The following is a 6,367-nucleotide window of genomic DNA, read 5'->3' as shown; positions in this document are numbered from 1 at the left end:
AAAAATTGAATATCATTTGTAATAATTTTTCTTTGTTTTAAGATTGGATTTTTAATTCTATTTGCATTTATTTAATTTTTTATATTATTTTTGTTTATGATTTTCATTGATTGATTGTATGTAGAAAAAGAAAACATTTAAAAAAAAGAGCATGAAATGCTCTCGCGCCGCAAAAAGGCAAAAAAAAGCCTTGTAAACCAATCCCACAATATATATATATATATTATATATACAAATATCGAATGTAATGCAAGTTTAAAATTAAAATTATATGCATATGTTTTATTTTGCTTCTTTTTGCTACTTGATAATTTTTAAATTTGTACTTATTTGATAAAAACAGCAGCAGCAGCAGCCATATTCAAAACTAATTCATTAAATAATCATCCCCGAGAACATATATAGATATATCCCGTATATATGTACAGTAATGTGCGCAAATGGAATTTCGTACACGCCAAAAAAACAAAATATAATAATCGTTTAGTTTTTTTTTTGTTTAGTTCTCTCTTAACTATTTTAAATAAACATATATTTGATTTGTAAAGCAAATTTTGCAGGCGTTCCTAACAACGGTTAATTTGTAAAACAACCTATGTACGTGGAGTTTAAATATATGACCACACACACACACATGTGTGTGTGTGTGTGTGTGTGTGTGTATTGCTCCATGTAAAACAATCAAAATAAAGTAAAGAAAATATTGTAATTATTTTAGTAAACTGTTTGCCATGTATTCCCCGGGTTAATTGTATAATCTCAGACTGCAGCCATATATGATGAAAGGAAATCGGAGTCTACATATATGTATTAACTAAATATATATATATACATATGTATTATGTCGAATTTACATCTATATATCTTTATGTTTAAGCATCGAATTGATATACATAGCAATAGATTTGCAATTTCTGAGCTCTAAATCTTTTTGTTAATCATATATAGTTGAAAAATTTATAAATTTCTTTCTTACTTTATTTTTTTTTTGTGTATTCTTGTGTCGAAATAGTTTAAGCAAAAGCAAGAAAGAACTTAAAGTCCGCCGCTACCGATGTGAATAATAGTTGTTAAATCTCTTTTTTTTTTTTTTTGGTCCGTTCTAATGCATCAGAAAAAGGATTAGTAGTTTTCAATAGTTTCATTATAAATAGACAGACTATGGAGCAAGAATATGTACTTTAAGTGCGTTTTGAAATGAATAGTTTAATCATCCATCGTGTTCAGTTGAGTCTTTATAACCAATTTTCAACTATTGCCATTGTCCATAGTCATCCTTGGCCTTTTGTGACTTGTCTCTTAATTTATACATAGATTCTTTATTTCACATATCATTTTTATCCATATATAGTATGCAAATTTCTTTTTGTATGTATTATTCATATATATATATCGTTTATTAAATAAATAAATGCTATTTATTAAACAAAATGCGTTTTGTTTTTTTTTGTGTTTTATATTAAATTCTATATATTTTGCCAATTTAATTTGCTTACATTTAAATGTATAAACATGAAAAGAAAACAAGTAAATAAATAAACAAATTCAAATATTTTTTAGAAATCATTATTATTATAAAAATAAACTTATTAAAAGTATATAAATATATATACAATATACTATATATTATAGGAACAGAAAATGAAATGCTTATAAAATGAAAATGTGCCATAGGCGCGCTCGGCAAGTAGAAAGAAGTTGAATTTTTGAATGCGAAAACAGATACAAATACTTTGTAGCGATTTGCTAAACGATTGTACTAAGAATGAAGCATTATAATGATTTATCTAGGCCATAAGTTAAACACTAAAAGAAATCAAAAAGAGAAAAAACAAAAAACCCACACACACACACACACACATATTTCAGCAATACAAAGAAAGGGCAAATGAAAAGTGAAAAAAACTTTAAAAAATATGCTTATATATATATAAGAAAAATAAAGGAAGGCGAAGAATTTAAAAACAAATGCGTATTACCTAAGCATATTTTTAACATAAATTCGATTTAAAAACAAAAACAAAAAAAACCTATAGTCTATAGAAGCCAATATAACTTCGGCTAAGGCCGAAGATCCTATACCCTTGCATAGTTACAGTTCCTGGACTCTTTATAGCCCGCATAACTAACAGGTTAAAATGTTTACTAAAGTTCCCTTAGGTTCAAATGTGAATGTGACATTTTCTATAGATTATGATTAAAAAAATATATAGAAATATTGTGCAGAAGTTATTACCTTCATATCAAAGATCGATTTTTATGGTCATTCCGATAAATTGAAACCTCTTTACGGCAAAACTCTCATATTGTTGTAATTTAAGCTCGAAAGATTGCTTTTTTCTCAATCGACTCTAGTTTTGGAGACATTCAGTAATATTCAAAAATAACTAAAAATTAGTTTTCTGTCACCTAATGGAAATATTAAACACAAATAGATACAAAAGACTTATTTTTATTCAACATTTGGGCAAAGTCAAGACAGTGTTAATTGAAAAATTAAATTAATCTTAAATTTTGATCATACAAACATATTTATATTTTCGTATTTACGTCTTAACTTGAAAGAAATTTTGATTTTTGGACACAAATTGTGGTACCTAAGATTGATTTACTCAAATATGTTTATTTCAGTAAGCTAGTTTGATTTAAGAATGGGATACTGAAAATGTTTCCTTCTGTTTTTATAACTAACATGTTTTGGCAAATTAAATCTAGACACCATAATTCTATTTGAAAAACTAAAACTGTTTTAGGTAAAAATGTTACAAAAATACAGTTTCGAAAGAAAAAGTTTCAAAGTGTTTGAATAACATGAGGAAATATGTATAAAAATTACATGTTATCCACTTTTTTTTTGAATATTTTGGAATCGGGAGGCAATTGGAAAAAGAAACAGAATCTTTTCGAGGAAACAGCGAAATTATCCCAAAAAACAATATAAGAAATACTTGCCGCAAAATGGCTGTTAATTTTTGCAGTTAAAATAACTCTTACCATATATGTATATATATACAGTGGTGGTCAGCAGGTTAGCTTCCGTATGAAAGTAAATAGAATTTCCCGTCAAATGATACATGTTTTATAAAACAAAGACAAAGAATACACATGTCTAACTATAATATTAAAGATTTTGGAAAGACGGGATTAAACTATTGAGCAGAATTTGGGAAGCGCTTTTCGTTCAAACGCACCCGTAAAAAAACGTCGAAAGCTAACATAACAATAATTACGGGTCATCATCTAAATACAATAACCAACAAATAACTGAAAAAATTTCTTCACTAAATTTCTTAGGAGCCGAGAAAATAAAATTCAAAGTTAAAATAAAAAAGAGCGCTAACCTGCTGACCACCACTGTATATAATTTTTTTTTTTTTTTGTGAACTAACGAGTTTAAATCTTTTCGTATTGTCTTTCTCTGGATTCATCTTTGAATCGTTAAATGTTTATTTTTACTTTTACAATTTTTGAAAACTATTTTGTGATTCATTTGTGTTCATTTTGTGGCGAATTCCAATTTAAATTTTGATTCAATTTTATAGTAAACTCCGATTCCGAGTCTCTAATATATGCTTTTGATCTGATACTTATTTTGCAAGGGTATAACGGTTTTTGTAATGCCAATAAACAATAACTTTTAAATATTTTTGATTCTGATTTTTGCTTTTTACTAAACTAAAAGTAATAATAATAATAGAAAAACAAAAACACAAAGACATAAAAAATGTGTACTAAATAAAATATGTATTTTTTCTTCTGTTTTTTATAAGATGCATAAATAATTATGCAAACTAAAGGCAAATCAAACTAAACTCTTCAACCCTCCCTCAATTTAAGAAATCAGCCGAAAATACTTAAAGCTTCATAGAGAATGCAATAGAAGGCAAAGCATATAAATATATAGTATAAAAGTAAGGCGACTTGATATATACATATATATAACAAAATATGAAAAAACATTTCTAAGAGCATACAATATTTATACACGTAAGTGTGTGTCTGTGTGTGTGTGTGGATGTGTGGGTGAGTGGGTGGATGGATGTGTGAGTGTGTTTTTGTCATAATATGTGTATGTATGTACTACAAATTTACAAAGCGAAACAGAAACAAGCCATAAACAAACAACTACAACAACTACAACTAATTTATACATTTATACATATACATACATACATAAATATATAGAATTATGTATGGAATAATAAAATGAAATACAAGAAATTTTTTGCAGGTCTATTATATAGTGAAAACAATGTTGCCATTTGATAAGATATTCCCCCTTCCCAAAACAAAAAGACACACACATTTGATATAAACTATACATGTATACATACATACATACATGCATACATGCATGTAAGACGTACGTACATACACATGTATATGTAAATATATGTGTATGTATATAAAGTATGTATACATATACATACATAAGACTATATACCTTATATTCCAATTAAAAGAGGGAATTTTTTGTAATTTTGATAGAAACATTAAAAACCAAACAAAAACAACCAACAACAACAAGAAAATTTGCATACAATTTGTTAAATTACTAAATCAAAAAAGAGACAAAAAAAACAAAAAAAAAAAAACCAAAAACTACAAAACGACACAAAAATAAATGGAACAAATGCCTAAAAATTCAAACAACATCAAATTGCATTTTTAATCAAAATGATCCATAAAGATCACTTATCGATTATTTCCCACTGATAGAACTAATCGATAACGAGTTTGTTTGCGATCAATTATGCCCTATGGGGCAATATGACAATTTCCTGTCATTTACTTCATTCAGAAAGAGAGAAGATACATCGCTGGAAATTAGTTACAATTTTTCCAATTAGGCCATTATTCCGTTCGTCCCGCTAAAAACTTTACATTTTGATTCGCTTGCATACTTTTAGACAGTCTTTGTATTAGTTTGAATCTTTTTTTTTAGCCCTTAATTTCTCACTATAAATATTAGAGCTAATATTATTTTGTTGTTATTAATTTTTATCCCTCTCAAATTTCTTTCTGCTAATCAAAGCGATAATTTTTTACCATTTTGTGCACTTTTATTTCTCAGATATCCCTTTTTTAGTTTATCCCCTAAAACATTCAAGTTCGCTTGTGAAGTTCAAGTGAAGAAATTTTGGATTGTCTTGCGAATCAAAAATAAACCTTGATGACAATTTTTGCAACTTCCACGAAAAGTTATAAAAGTTTGTTGAAAACAATGAATACTTTTTTAGCCTATTGCATACTTAAAGGAGCAAAGATCTTTAATTTTCCCTTACATCCCTCGATGAATGTAGAAAATTGAAAAGTAAGAATGGTAAAATTAGTCTTCTAGGTTGTAAAGAATTTTCGCTTCGTTTCGTGATGACGTGGATCGTGGGATCGTAGGATCATTTTTAAAATTTTATTTTGTGCGATTTAATAATATTAATATTACCATACATAACCATTGGTAATATTACTGATTTGTATATTGTTAGTTTGTTTTTAGTCGATAAATGAGAATTGCGATTTATAAAAGGATATAGTATACGAACAGTCTTGTTGATTTCATCAATTGTGTTACTTATATGTCCATTAAATAATAGTTTTTTGTTTAAATTAAATCCTAGATATTTAACAGATTCTTCCCAAGGGATTTTGATGCCGTTAAGTTCGAGATCTGCGGTTGGTAGGACAAACATGGCTTTCGCTTTTTAGTAAAAAATAAAGATTTCAGCTTAATTTTCCATCTATGAAAATAATCGAGAAAGCGTTGCAAAAGCAACGTGTATATATAGCTTTGAGCGATATACATTTATATCTTGTTGCTGATTATACAGATGTAAGAGTTTGTGCTCGGAATATATAGTATAGTACTTAGCTGCTCTATTTGTTGTATTGTGTATGTGTGTGTGTGTGTGTGTGTGTGTTATCCCTTGTCGTCTGATCAATCAAATGGAAAAAGCAAAAGAAGAACAAAAATTGCACACTTCGCTGGAAAAATTATTTCTCAATTCGTCAGACAAATTTTTATGCCAGAATTGGAGGCCAGGATAATGAGGTGCGGACCACATATGTATGTATGTATGTATAAAGGGTGGAGTTGTCCTTGTCCCGCCTAAGGCAAGTAACCAACGCCTCAGCCCACACACATGTATCCATATGTATTTACCACCCAGACAGAACGTAAATCATATTACTGCGGTAGTCCTGTGTGAACATGGACCTTACGCCAATTGAACTTTTGCACCATGCTCCACGCCCCCCTGCCACACCCCCTACACCATCGGACTGACGGCGAACTATAATATTTATTTGCCTATGTAGTCCTTACACACGCATGACGCTGATGCTGGCTGGAAAGGGTTCACTCTACAGC

This window comes from Drosophila willistoni, assembly GCF_018902025.1.
Source record: "Drosophila willistoni isolate 14030-0811.24 chromosome XL unlocalized genomic scaffold, UCI_dwil_1.1 Seg142, whole genome shotgun sequence".
Taxonomy (NCBI): Eukaryota; Metazoa; Arthropoda; class Insecta; order Diptera; family Drosophilidae; genus Drosophila; species Drosophila willistoni.
This window is presented reverse-complemented; position numbering follows the sequence as displayed.